The 14,867-nt window shown below is 37.8% G+C and overlaps 1 protein-coding gene and 1 long non-coding RNA gene across 2 annotated transcripts in view; one reads left to right on the top strand and one right to left on the bottom strand.

The window, feature by feature from the left end:
- Positions 1-14,867, bottom strand: part of Celf2 (CUGBP Elav-like family member 2) — a 788,139-nt gene that overhangs the window by 729,764 nt on the left and 43,508 nt on the right. The gene's annotated exons all lie outside the window — the stretch shown is intronic.
- LOC125619582 lies at positions 178-9,962 on the top strand. Its single transcript, XR_007351122.1, has 2 exons — positions 178-1,542; positions 1,744-9,962. It is a non-coding gene; the product is annotated as an uncharacterized LOC125619582 (long non-coding RNA).

Below are 14,867 nucleotides of genomic sequence, written 5' to 3'. Positions count from 1 at the left end.
AACAAGGGAGAGAATTGAACAACAACAGATGAGGTAGAGAGGGAAGATGGGAGGGGAGGGGAGGGGGAATAGTAGGGGATAGGAAAGGTAGCAGAATACAACAGTCACTAATATGCCATTATGTAAAAATGTGAGTGTATAACCGATGTGATTCTGCAATTTGTATTTGGGGTAAAAATGGGAGTTCATAACCCACTTGAGTCAAATATATGAAAGATGATATGTCATGAGCTTTGTAATGTTTTGAACAACCAATAAAAAAAAGAAGCTACAATGAAGCAAAGCTTCACTTGAGGGGTGATGGTAGAGACTGGGTTGGGTGTCATTGATTAGAAGCCACCTGGTCTCGGTGACATGAAGGAGCTGTGAATCCTGATGGGGATGTCCAGACAGCTGGGTGAGTTTCAAGGAAATGGTGGGTGGTTATGACATGGTCTGTCACCTTTTCAATGGAAATAAAATCCAACAGCGCCAGTGAGGCCATTGTGTTTATACAAGAAACTGGCAAACCCCAGGTGTGGGAGGCTGGAAGGCCGGAAAAGGAAATGCCATTTTATAAAGGATTTTCTAGCACATTAACTGCATAATTCCTCAGCAGGATCGCTAGCTCTTTGCAAAGTGCAAACCTCTCCCACATAATTGCCATAGTGGGATTGCTTTTGGGAACACTTCAGAGCTCTTGTCGAGAGCCACGGCAGCATCCCTGCACCCAGCGAGACCACCCTCTGTTCCCTACTGTCTTCAACTACCTTTTTAATGCTACCCATCAAAATCCCTTCCTAAAATGGGGCTAATTTCATGAGACAACCTGACATTAACTCTGGCCGACATCTTCAACACACTTGACTAAGGGATCCAGGCTTCCGATGTAAAATATGGGTCTGGGTATCAGCCTGAATTCTGGGAAGAGTCACATGTCAGAATGTCATATTTCTTATTATATGAGCTGAGCCGACCAAGGACAGGATGGTGAGCCGCTAACAACCTCCCTGTTTTTTTTTTTTTTTTTTTTTTTTTTTTTTTTTTTTTTTGCTATGCTTTCAGTTTCTCCTTCTCTAAATTCTCATACCAGGAAAGTAAACATGAGTGAATTGGCTAAAAGTGTGGTCTCTGGGGTCCGGTGCCTAGGTTTGGATGACAACTGCTGCCGTCTCCTACTGTCAGGCCAGTTGCCCCTCAGCCCAGATGCCTTGTATCTAAGCTCAATCTTCCAGCCATAGTTGCCAAGTTAAGAATGCTTTTAATAATATTGCTTATCTATGCTGACAGTGATGATGAAGGGTCTCAATGAGCTAAATGGCAGAATCAACTCTTCGTAAATGTTAGATATAATTATGTTACTGGACCTTGTTTAATGAGCAAAAAATTAATGAATTCACAATGGTTGTTTCCATGCATCTCTCCCAGGAGCTCTGACATTCAGCAATGAATGAAGATGACATGGAAGATCATGGGGTTCTCTCCAAGGGTGGAAATGCCAGCACAGTGGGAAGAGGGTGAAGAGGTAACACAGCCTGTGAAGCCCAGGCTTTCCTCATCATGGTGAGTGAATAAACTAGGCTTGAGAGAGGTTGCTGAGATTAGCAGGGTGTGGCAGGCGAGAAGGGACTTTTTTTTTTTTTTCCTTCCAAACTCCAATGGAGGCAAGGGCTGGGGGCAGAGGATTCAAACCCAGCCAAGGTGACTTTTGCATTTTTTTTAAATGATGCTGAATATTTATTTTCTGCCATTTTCTTTTGCCAGTTATGGACATAATTTACACAGGACCCCCGAGGGTAATTAAGCCAGCAATTCCTTTGCCAGTAAAACGAGAAAAGCCAGCTCTCAGTAAATTCTGAATTCCACTACGGATGTTGCAGAAACAGAACTCAAACAGCTGCAGTTTATCTGTGCTGCCGAATCGACTATAATTTGCTGCTACCCTCACCCTTAGCACACAGCAATCAGTGTGCGAAAGTGTGGAATTTTAAGATGATGAATGTTTTATTTCTTAAAATAAACAGTAGCAATTTAGAAACACAGTTATGTATTTTACATTTATTTTTTATAGAGTAAAAGTATATTGGAAACTTCCTCAGTGTCAAAAATCCTTACATGCACTTGTCAAAAAAATATCAAGATGACAAGCTAATATAGAACTCAGATTTAAATAATAGACTTCTGAGATCTATTTCATGAAACTTCTGATTGTTTTGTTTGCCCTGACCAAATAATGCCTATTCCCTGCTTCTGGCTGGCTATTTTAAAACTGTCTTATTTAACGGACATGTATTCCAAAAGTGAGGACTACACCAAAATGTGAGTATTTTTTAGCTCCTCTTTATCCCCCCTGCCAGCAATCACCAAATCAGTTTCCTTGGTGGGAGTGACCATACCTAGTATAATAATCCACTTGCACATACTTTCTACATCTGTAGCACACTCACATATTCTCATCAGAGATGGTTATTATTGCTCTCCTTTAAAAAAAAAAAAACTAAAACCTGTAGATTTTAAGATTCATCATTTTTACATTGGCGACTGAGCAAAAATAAATGCTGCCAATTAAGCTAGATCATCAATGGTTAAGATGCTTTCTCATTTCAAAGATGTTCAATTAAAAAAAATGCACATCTTGGCATCCTTGAGATCTATCTTCACTTTCATAGGATAAAACTGGATAAGCGACTGGTTCAACTAGATTCTAAGTGCCCAAAACAGAGGGTGCCTGTAGTTCTCTCTCTGACTCTAGATCATTCCAATTTAGCTTGTCTTGCATTGTGACCTTGAGTAGTCATGGATTCTCTCCGTGCAACATTTTTTTTCTTTGTTTCAAGTGAAGTTAACAATGAAAATCATAGAGTATTAGTGAGCACAGTGGGACATGGGGCTACACGGGTTCTTTGAATTCAAATGATCCTTTTGCTTCCTCAAGGTCATTTGATTTCTTTTACCAGATTGAACCATGTTCATTTTCCCCTCATTATTAAACATAAATGTTCAACTACTACATATTAATATTTGAAAATTATATAGCGGAAGAATTTAGGTTCTCAGACGAATGACCTTTACTGAAAGCAATTAAGATGACAAACGATATGACCTCAAGAGAGGATTTGGGGAGATGTTGTATAAATGTGACTAGTTTTAGTACCTTTTGAAATTGTTCCATTTTATGAGTACACACAGGTAGTATATGCCAGTTTTATTATATACTCTGATCCTGATGAACTTGGCACCACATATGTAAAATGTGATCAGGTGTCATTGTAGATAGAACAGAGTTCAGCATTCCTATAGATTTCTCTGAAAGTATTCCACTTGCTCAGTACCCTCTGTCCTTGGTAGTTCTTACTATACTTGGTACATTTTTTTTTTCTTTTGTATTTTCAGACTTCCTTTCAAGTCAAAAATGCCACAGGCAGAGCATTTGGGTTCTCGCTGCTATTATGCATTTACATAACCTGTTATATAATTCCTAGTTTGTCATAAATGTTAATCATCTATGCTTTGCAAGTCATCCAGAGGTTATCCCTGATTTTGCTGATGAGGAAATGGAAGGTAAGATTGATTTGGGAGCAAAAATTTGAATCATGCCACATGGTGATTCAATAGTGGTTTTAGGAGTTGGCTTCTAAGGTCTTCATTCCTTGGGTCTCCATTTAGCCCACAGATTACAGCTTTTGATATATTTTTCCCCCTTAGAAAGGGAGCCTAGAAAGCATCTGTTGCCACTTTTCTTCCCTCCAGCTGTTCTCAATCATACCTGAGTCTCCTTCTGTGGGGAATCCAGGACCTCGGCCTCCTTTCTCCCGAGGTCCACCTTAGGCTCTGCTCTTGGCCAGAGCTCAGAGTAGTCACTGAGGAAGCTGTCCAGAAGGTGAGTTTCCAGGACATGATCACACGTTCTGGTTCACGTTTGTTACTTCATGGGCTAATTTTCTGTTAAATTCCTGATGAGCAGAGACCATGTCTATTATTTTTATATTCCACCTCACCTCAATTGTGTGGCACCTCTGGATGCTTCTTAAAAACAACTAATTCTTATCAAAAGGAATATTTGACCCAGTGGCAGCCATTAGTAGGTCAGTTGCATACTGAACCTATTGAAAACAAATTCTAGGAATGGATCAATGAGGACGGCTAACTACAGTCTAGGGCCAATTCTTTCTGCAAACTTCTCCATCTCTACTATTCCAAACTGAGATCCATCTCTCATTCTAGAATCTTTGAAATGGAAAACTTTTTATCTACATCATTCCCTGAGGATGAGAGAGAACATTTTCTAAAGCCCTCAGGAATTCTGTGTGCTTTGCAAAGAATATGAATGAACCTGTCATCAACCTGTCAGGAATCAGGAATGGATGTCCCTAGGGTATCTGAGAAGGGGATGACCAGTGGGAGGCTTCTGGCAGGACAGGAAGTCTAGGCTTCACTCTTTGGAACTAATATACAATGTGGTGGGGCCTGTAGCAAAGTGAATTCTGAGAGTTCATTTATTTAAGAATTAAGTCTTTAAAGAAAGTCAACACTGTGTGCTTTAGAGATTTAGGACACCTCTTTTGGATAAATGACATGATCATCTTGCCTCTTGACTGTCATTTGAACTTTGGATTATGCATAGGCAACTCTGCTAAAAAAATCTTGAAGCTACTGAGCAAAGTGAAGGGTCTATATTATTCTTACTTTTAGTGTTCATACTTTTTTTTTTTTCTTCTTCATGCCTCATACTGGACAAGGAAGGAGAATTTTATCTATCAGACAAAACCAGTTGTTTTGGATTGACCAACTTCATTTTCCTCTTTAAAAAGCATTGGAATAAAAAATAAAACGAGAAAATCTTCTGATCCTAATAAGTTAATTGTATCAGGAGAAAGGAAAAGCTATGTTTTCATCAAGTCAGTTCTAGCAGGACCAGATGGAAGGATGATCTTGTTGTGACATCTCTTGCCCTTTGATTACTAGAACAGGTATGGTGATATCATTTCTTTAGCATGTCAGCAAATTCACACAGAAAACAAAAGACAAAAATCTGCAGTGTTCTGTGCACTGTCAAAGAGAGTAGAATTTGTTCCAGTTTAATGCTTAACTTCAGTCTTTAATGCATTGATTACTCTCATTTTGCATAACTCAGAGCAAGAAAGGAAATAGTGAATATCCCGGATGACCTGATGTATCTGCAGAAAACAATCCCCTTCACACCCTTCTTGTGATGTTAGCTCAATCATCAAACCACAGAACCTTGACTTTAGGCAACAGGCAGCTTCTTGAGAAGGAGTTGGCCAAAATCATCACAGGGGCACTTCTTTTGAGCCTGGGATGGAGGCCAGAGTGTTGATTTGACTACCCACTAAGACTAATAGCTGATCTTTCAATCTTCTAATGCCAAAGGAAATTCAAAGGAGAAACTAAAGAGATGACTGTGGTTTAACAGGAGGGGAGGAACTGCCAAAACAGCAAAACCCAAAATGTCTTTAATTGATCCTGTTAAGAGTTCCCAGAGGTATCTAAGTTGGACTTCTTAGAATAATCAAGGACTTTTCTTAATGTGTGCATTGATGGTTAGCAGAGAATCATATTTTTTTTATTGTCAAAATATGAACTCTTGACACATGGTACCATGTACTCCAATTTTTGTTACCATAGTTGTTGTCAACAGTCCAAATATATATTGAGTTCCTACTAATAGGATAGCGACCAAGGCAGAGGCCTGATGTTTGAATACAGAAACTTCTTAAATTGCTTGTTTCATTTATACTCCAGAGTAAAGAGTCAGTCCACTTATTAAGAAAAAAAAAAAGAGTAACCACTAAGAAAAATGAAAGTAACTTCCAGATTCCCATGGTTCTTCAGGAATATGCTGATTTTGACATCTGAATAATAATTCATTTCAACCAATAGCTACTGAAGTTCTTACATGTACAATCTCATGCTGGCCCCTTAGAAGAAAAGGCATGATTCTTGCATTCCAAAAACTTTTAGTCAACTTGAAAAGAAGAACCATGGGTGCAAATTGTTACCTCCATAAAGAAAACAATAGCAGGCCTCTGTATGCTTTATGCTGTGTGCTGAGCTGATTGAAGTGGTTTACTTATGTTGACTCATCTGTTTCTTAGAACAACTGGTAAAGAAGGTAGCATTATAATATGTGCTTTATAGTTGAGGAAACTAAGGCACAGAGAGTCTGAAATGGCTAATCCCAGGTCTCATGATGGGTCCAGCAGGGAAGCCCAGGAAGGCAGCACAGTGTCCTGTGTTGGCACACACTGACACACTGCCTCCCTGGAAAGAGGCCCCTTGTGCGTCGAATACCAGTTCACTACAGTGTCACAGTCTGTTCTTTTCTCCTTTTTTTACTCCCTTACATTTTCCAAATAGCAGTTTTATATATATAAAACTTAAAGTAAAACAGGCCATATGACTCTCCAGGATCCAACCCTTGCATTACTGCGATCCTGTGAAGAACCCAATTGGAAGCCCCATGCAGGAACTCCACCTTCTCTGCCACCCACCTGCCTATGCTCATCTCTCCCTGATTCCTTTCCCACGCTGGCTTTCTACTCTTGGAACTTCCATGGCTCCTTTTCCTTTCAAACTTTTGCATTTGCTTTTCCTTCCAATGGGAAGGCTCTTACCCCAGGTCTTTGTATGGAAACCTTCCTTTTCTTATTCAGATCTCTGCTCAGATTCATCTCTTTAGACATGATCTACAGGGGTCTTCTCACTGTCTGGCACTCCCCATTTTCTTCCTGCCTCCTTTTCTTATGACATGGTGCTATCAGATGGCTCATTATCCTTGTGTTTCCTGGTTTTCTGTTATTGCTCTTAGACTACAAATCTCAAGAGAGCATGGGTTTTACCCATTTTGTTGACTGCTTATAACCCCAGTGACAAGAACACAGCCTGGTACATTGTCACTGCCAATAAGTATTTGATAAGCATATGAATAAATGAACAAATTGGGTGCAATATCATCTAGGGAAGGCAAAGTTTTTGGTAAAGCAAAAATATATTACCATTTTATGCCTGTGCTCCCTTTATTCCATGCTTTTTAGGTGTTGTCATACTAAACAAGTCCATATAAAAAGCAGTAAATATTGCTAAAGTTTTAACTAGCTAGAGAGTTGACAAGGGACCAGAAGCCACTGATATGCTGAATCAAGTATTAAAGGATGATTTTTTCAGCCGTGAAAATGTCTAATCTTCATTTAGGATAAGAGTACTTAGAGGTTTGTGAATGAGAAGTGAAATTCACAATAAAATAAACATCTAGAGGGATCACCACAAAAATAAAGTCTCAACTAAGGAGGTCCAATAAATTAATATTAAAGGCAGTCATGGTTTAGATAAGGGTAATAGCTTTCCTAGGATAAGGGCAGGGCTAGTAGTGTAAATTCCAGTTAAGAATGAATAGAGGCAGAAGACAGACTTCCTCCTGGTCATTGTGTTAATGCTTCATCACTTGATCAAAATATCTGACCAAAACATAGAGGAAGAAAAGTGTATTCTGGGCTCATGGTTTCAGAAGTTTAGTTCATGGTTGACTCATTCCATTCTGAGTCCTGGGAGAGACACAGCATAATGACAGAAAGGTGTGGTGGAGGATTAATCCATGGATTAGGTCACAGCTGCCAGAATCTAAGCACTGAGCATTCCTGCATTGTCTATCACAGGGACAGCTCATAACCAAACCATATCAGTCACACAGAAATGCCTTTGCAGATGCTAGACCTTGGTTGTATAAATCAAGTTCATTGTACATGTTTGATACAGTCACTCTTGTCTGCCCCCCACCTCAGCTCACTGCTGTGCTTGCTGATACGGAAACTGGAAACACTGCCTACTTCTCTGAGTCATTTAGGAGTTCACTCTCAAGACATCAGGGATGTTTTCTGCAATGGGACTGCAATGGTCACTCTTCCAGTTTTCTAAGAGGTACCAAAGCTGCAGTCATGGTTTTGTAGGATGTATGGCTAATCTCAAAGGACCTCTTTGGCAAAGAGTGGCAATGGAGTCTCAGATTATTCTTTAGAGTGGAGATTTTTGTTCTGGGACAGCTGGGGAATTATTGTATAGCATTATGTTGTGGTCCATTTGAGTTGACATACAGAAATGTCATAGACTGGGTGATTTACCCACAACCAAACTCACATTTCTGTATCTCCCATTTCTGGAGTCTGGAAGCCCAAGATGCAGGTGCTGGCAGATTTGGTGTCTGGGGTGAGGGGTCACATTCCTGGTTCATAAATGGCCACTTTCTCACAAAAAAATCCCTCTTAGTGAAGGAGCAGATGAGTTATCCAGGTTCTCAAAAGGTGCTAATTGCATTCATGGTGAGTCTACCTCAAGACCTAAACACCTTGTACAGATCCCACCTCCTAATGCCAACACAGTAGGGTTAGAATTTCAACATAAATATATTTGGGGGAATACAAACACTTAGTCTGCAGCAAATACCACAAGCAAGAATGACAGAAACAGTCATGCTTCACTCACAGATGATAGAGTGGTCCTTTCCACCTCTTGATTCTTTCCAGTTCTTTCAGGACATTATTTGTGAAAGTGAAATTAAGCATGCAGGCAAAACAGTAGGAAATAAAAGAGCCTCAAATCCTTGAGTGTGTCCAATTTTGAGGAACTAAATATATCTCAGTAAAAGCTAGTTCTAGATTTACCCGACCATATAGCCACCTCATGATGGAAGACATTGCTCACTATTATTTCATTAACTGAAAATATGTCTCTGTTTCTATTAAGAAACTGGGGTGAGGGAAGAATTGAAAATATCAGCAAGAAGACACAAACACAACCAATATCTCTAAATGACATTCCTCCCTGCAGAACATTGGAAGCTTCTCTGAGTAATTCCTAATTGGAGCCCTGGTTCCGGACAAATCTGACAGTACATTTAAGATGGTTTGGGCAGTTCAAGAGCATGCTGAGACTCTCTGATCTAGGTTGTTTGGCTTAAGGATTGGAGGAAGCAAATAGAAGCAGCTGCAGTAAGGATTTTCTGCAATTAGGTTCATGCAGATTCTGGAAGTTGCTTATTAGGTCTGTCACTTTCAATCCATCTGGTATTTTCACGTTCAAGTTGCATTGCAGGTTGCTCAGTGGGGTCAGTGGTTTTTCTTTTACCTGCTAGACAGCATGGTACAACTGTGAAAGCTTATCTGCTGGAGGCAGGATGCACAATTTGGCTGCCTGTTACAAGGCACATGAATTTTGATTTGTCTGTACGAGACACCACAGACACCTCCTAGGAGTTCCAGTTTGGACCAGTTTAAGACTTAGATATTATTCCCAAGTTGCTCTGGGCTTATATGCTTTTGGTTTTTTCTAAGAGTTTATTCTTCTGATGCTTTGGGTAACACACAAAACCAAAAGTAAGTGCTATGGAAAGCTAATTTATCCACTTTATTTCATCACCTGACTGGTATTAAAACAGAAAGCTGTAGACTAAATTAGATGCTAGCCCTAGAAAGGGCCCTGACTCCTTCAAATGTTTTCTAGATTTGAGGGCTCTCAGTATTGAAGAGCATATCTGATCTCTTAGAATGTGCTAAATTTTGGCACATCATTCTCCCCTAAGTCCTATTTTACCACGTCAGCCTTCATTTAATGGAGGAAGACTGAATTCAAAGACTTTCAGAAGAATTCCACATCAGTACTGCCCATCCTCCTTCCCGAGAGACTTCTTCTCTTCCCATTCTAGTTACTCAGCCAGCCATAAATTTCCATTGTAGGTTTGGGGTTTGATGATTCTGTATCTCTCCTTCCTTTCTATGACATGCGATCATGCTAAGGCATACAATGTCCTCTGGACTATGCAATTATAAGAGCTTCCAATAGCCAAGTACCTTTTTTTTTTTTCCATTTACACCTGACCTCTTGGGATTTTCAAAGCCATCTTATCCAAAGAGGCAGAGATAAGCCTGAGCTAGAATTTATTGGTTTTCTTTAACTTATTTCATTTATGTCATCTCACTAACACCCAAGAGTTTAAATTTTCCAAAAGATCATGGCCAGGAGGCCCTGTGCTTTTTTTTTTTTTTTAATAATATATTCTAGAATAGTGTCATGATAGAAACAGGGATTGATTTAGGAAGATAAAATGGCTGCTTATTCTTCGTCTTCTTGGCAACTGTGAAGGGAGGCTTGTAAACATACCTTGTCTGGCCCATGCATTTCACCAAATGGTTCCCATGCATGCCTTTTCATGGCGTGGGGGAGAGGGGGGCAGAAGGACAGGGAAAGTGACTCCCGAGAGGCTGGCGACTCCTTCGAAAAGTTGGTGCATATTTTACTTCTCAAAATTGAGTTTATCCCTGTAGTATATCTGAATATTAATGTTAGGTATGCTTAGATACTGCCTTGTACATTTTGACTAAGAGTGCTATGGAAGCAGAAAATAAGAGCAACCAGGTTATTAAAATAAGAAAACAAATGCCTCATTTGAATGTTATATTAAAGTGTTTGAAATTTGAGAGGGACAGTTGAAGTGAAGAAATGAAATGTCTCTGGCCAGTGATCTCAAGTGAAAACTAAACGCCTCCAATCTCTATTGCCTGGTTTACAAAGCACATCCCTTGCCTGGAAATATACTCTGGACCCTGACATTAATTCGGCCCAAGGCACAAGACTAGTGTGGTGAGTGATCACTGTGCCATGATGCACTCTCCTAGTGGTAAAGATTCCAGAGGTTAAATTTCTTCAAGTTCTAGAGTCTCTCTCTACCTTAATGAAAACCAGAGTGGATGGAGAATGAGTGGGGAGGGATGGGTGGGCATAATGGCTGTTTCTGGAATTCCAATTCCATTGAAGAATTTCTAGTAGTCATTTTCATAATATTTGAGGAACATCAAATATTGGACACTTTAGGGTCTTCATTCACTCCAAAGACAATTGGTAGTAAACATTCAGGATGAATTGGAATTAGTTATCACCAGATACACACATGCAAACATATGTGTACACCCAATAGGAGTATCTTGACTGTTTGATGAGAATTGGGTGAGAGCAAAAAATTCCAAGACTCAAAAATAAAGAAGGCATGATTTCTTACCAAAACAGACAACTGGAGGAAATTTTCTTTCTGGTTTCACTCTTCTAGGAGGTAGAATAATTGATTGATAAGTAAATGTTTTTAAAAAATAAGTAAAAAACTGACTTCTATTTTTGGAAAGATGGAGTAGATGTACATTTTCCTATTTCCCCACTAGGTACAACAATTCCTGGAAGTTATATAGAAAACAAACAGGAAGAATCTGAAATGTGGAGGAAAGAAAACAGACCAAGTAGGGAACCTGAGATCTGAGGATAACCTGGTGATGAGTTCTTGGAGTTTTCCCTTTGACTCATATATTTTAGATCTGGAACTAAAAACATTAGCAATATAGACATGGTAATAGCATATTAAAAAAAAAAGAATGAAAGAAAATCCCCCAACAAAACTTGCTCTCTCTTCGCTACCTGAAGGACCAAGAAAGATACAGCCTAACAAGCTGAAATAGTATTGAATAATATCTGTTCTACTCCATACTAGACAACCAAAGTAACTGACTTTAATCCATGAGGTCAAAGGCTGAGTGTGGAACCTAGAATTCTCTTCTCACAAAGCTGTCACAAGGTTTACCAAGGCCCCAGGCTGAGAGCTGGAAACTTAATCCCCACTGACAGATCATGAGGTCCCCTTGTCCCTGTCCCCCTTCCTCATGGTGTTAGTGTTCTCTGTTTATCAAGCCCCTTTTGTAGCAATGAGGTGTCCCTTCTCCTGTCTGCTGTGGGGATATCGCAGGAAGTCTAGTGGAGAGTCAGAGTTTTCACCCAGGGGAAAGGAGACCACTCTTGTCATGGTGTCAGTGGAGGTCACCTGGGAATTCATAACTCCCACCCCTACCTGCAAATCGGGTAGGGGGACCCCCTAATATCTTAAAGGAGACTGAGTGGAAACACAGGCCTGTAATTCCAGATGTATTAATGATGCAGTCAGCACCTACCTGCAACTCCCTTGCCATAGTAATTTAGACAAAGCTGGCTTAAACAGACTTAGTTAAAGCTCAGAATCTCATAATAAGAAAAAAAATATGGCTTTCAGTTTTAAAAAATCAATGATTATAGAAAGAATTAGGAAGACCTCACATTTAATAGAAGAAAAAAATCAGTAGGTGCCAACAACAGATGCCTTTATCTGACAGAGGTTTTCAAAGTGGCCATGATAAAAATGCTTCCATACTCAACTACAAACACTCTTGAAACAAATAGAGAAACAAACAAACAACAACAACAACAACAACAACAAAAACCCAAACAAACAAAAAACCAAAAATTGCCTGAGAAAAGAAATGGAAGATACAGAAAGGAACCAAATAGAAATTTAGAAATGAAAATAAAATTAAAAAAATAGTTAAATGGACGATTACAACAGGAAAATGGAGAGGACAGAGAAAAGAACTATGAACTGCAATATAGAATAAAAAGTATCCATTCTGAACAACCAAGAGGAACAGACTGAAACAAGCAAACAAAAAAAGAAGTGAGCCTCAGGGAGATGGGTGGCTATAACAAAAGATCTAACTGGTATATCATTTGAGTATCAGATGGAGAGGAGAAAGAAGGGGTGCCCCAAATTTGACTGAGGCATAAGCCTACAGGAAAATCCAGATAAATCTATTCCATAATACATGGATTTAGCAACTGAAAACTAAAGGTAAAGAAAAAAAACTTAAAATAAGCCAGAGAAAAATGACGTTTTACCTATGGGGGAAGCAATTAGAATGACTGTGGATTTCTCATTAGAAACCATGGAAGCCAGATGGATTGGCAATATATATCTGAAAGAAAATAACTGTCACCAAGAATCCTATATCCAGTGAAAATGTTCTTCATGAATTAAAGAGAAAATAAGACCACCTCATTTGAGGGAAAACTAAGAAAAATTTTCAGAGGTAGGCCTACCCTAAAAGAATGGCTAAAGGAAGTAATCTAAAGAGAAAAATTCAGACATCAAGTAGGAAAAAGATCACAATAAGCAAAAATCTAGCTAATGCAATAGCTCTTCTCATCTTAAGTTTTCTAAATTATGTTTGATATTTGAAGTAAAATAATCCTGTTTTACATGATTAAAATGTATGTGGAGAACATTATTTAAGACAGTTATATAGTAAACAGAGGTTGTGGTAAATGTCAAAGGGAAATAAAATTTCTATATTTTACTCACATTGATAAAATAATACCAGTAAATTGTGATTAAGTATAAATATGTATGGTAATTCCTAGAGGAACCTCTATAAATTTTGTGCAAAGAGATTCACTTGAAAACACTACAGAAAAACTAAAATGGAATTCTAAAAACTGAGAAATCCACAGAAAGGGAAGAAAAATAAAACAGAAATGTGAAATAGAGTTTAAAAAGAAAACAAAAAATAAAATGCCAGGCTTAAAACATACCAAAGCAATAATTACATTAAATGTAAATGGTCCAAATTCCCTGACTAAAAGACAGATTAGCAGAGTAAATTATAAAGCATGTCCTAATTATACCTTATTTACAAAAAAATCATATAAAATATATAAATCTAGACAAAATTAAAGTAAAATAATAAATTGATATCATGAACTCATTAGTCCAGAGAAAGAAAGAGTGGCCATATTAATATCACATAAAGTAGATTCCAAAGCAAAGAAATGTTCCAGAAACAGAGGGATATTTCAAAATGCTGAAAGGATCAATATATAAAGAAAACATAATAATCTTAAGTGAGCTAACTGTATCTGAACAAGCAAAGAACTGAAAAATATATAAAGAACTGATATAACTATAAGGAAAAGTTGACAAATCCACAATTGGATCAGATACCTCAACATTCCTCTTTTAACATTGATAGAACAACAAGACTAAAAATCAGCAAGGATAAAAGAGAACTTGATACTTTTAACTAACAATATCCATCACATAATTATGGAATATTTCACTCAACAGTGGCATAATACAATTCTTTTCAAATGTTCATCAAGTTCACATCTTGTGGATAAAAACAAGTCTCAATAAACTTAAAAGAACTGAAATCATGTATATAAAATGTTTTCTTACTATAGCATAATTAGAATAACATTAATTTTAGAACAAAATCAGGAAAATAGACAAGATTGTTGGAAAAATAGCCTATTTACAATGCATATGTTAGAAATAAAGACCTTAAATCTATCATTTCATGTTTAGAACCTACAAGTGGCAGAGCAAAACAAACCCACAAAGAATAACAATATGGATTTAAACACAATCAATAAAACTGACACGAAGAGAAAGGAGAGGTAACAAACAAATTCCCAATATCAAGAATGAAAAAGGGAATATCACCAAAGATTACAGACATCAAAAAACAATACAGAAATATTATGACTACATTACACACATATATTTATATCATATGGTACATGGGCCATTTTCTCAAAAACCACAAACTACCACAGTTTGCCTAATATTACATAATACTTTAAATAGCATTATAGTTATTAAGGAAATAAATTTATAGTTTAAAACTCTCAAAAGAGATTTACACTGAGGCCCAGATGGTTCTCTGGAGAATTTGGGCTTTGACACCTTACAAAATATACAAGAGAGAATTAATATTATTTCTATACAATCTTTTCCAAGAAACCAGAATAGGAGTGAGGACTTCCCAGTTTCACATATAAAGTTAGTAATATTATGATATTAAAACCACTCAAAAGTATTGACAACAGGTTTGTTTTTTGTTTTTTTTTTAGTGGATATTGGCAATATTTTTTAGATATATATGGAAAGATGAGGAAACTAGATATCTAAAGTAATTTAAAAAATAATGATGCAATGGGAAGAATCAGTCAATGGATTATAAGACTTATTA

Source organism: Marmota marmota, unplaced genomic scaffold (genome assembly GCF_001458135.2).
Source record: "Marmota marmota marmota unplaced genomic scaffold, marMar, whole genome shotgun sequence".
NCBI classification, from domain to species: Eukaryota; Metazoa; Chordata; class Mammalia; order Rodentia; family Sciuridae; genus Marmota; species Marmota marmota.
The sequence above is the reverse complement of the archived record's forward strand: the minus strand, read 5'-3'. Positions and strand labels throughout refer to the sequence as shown.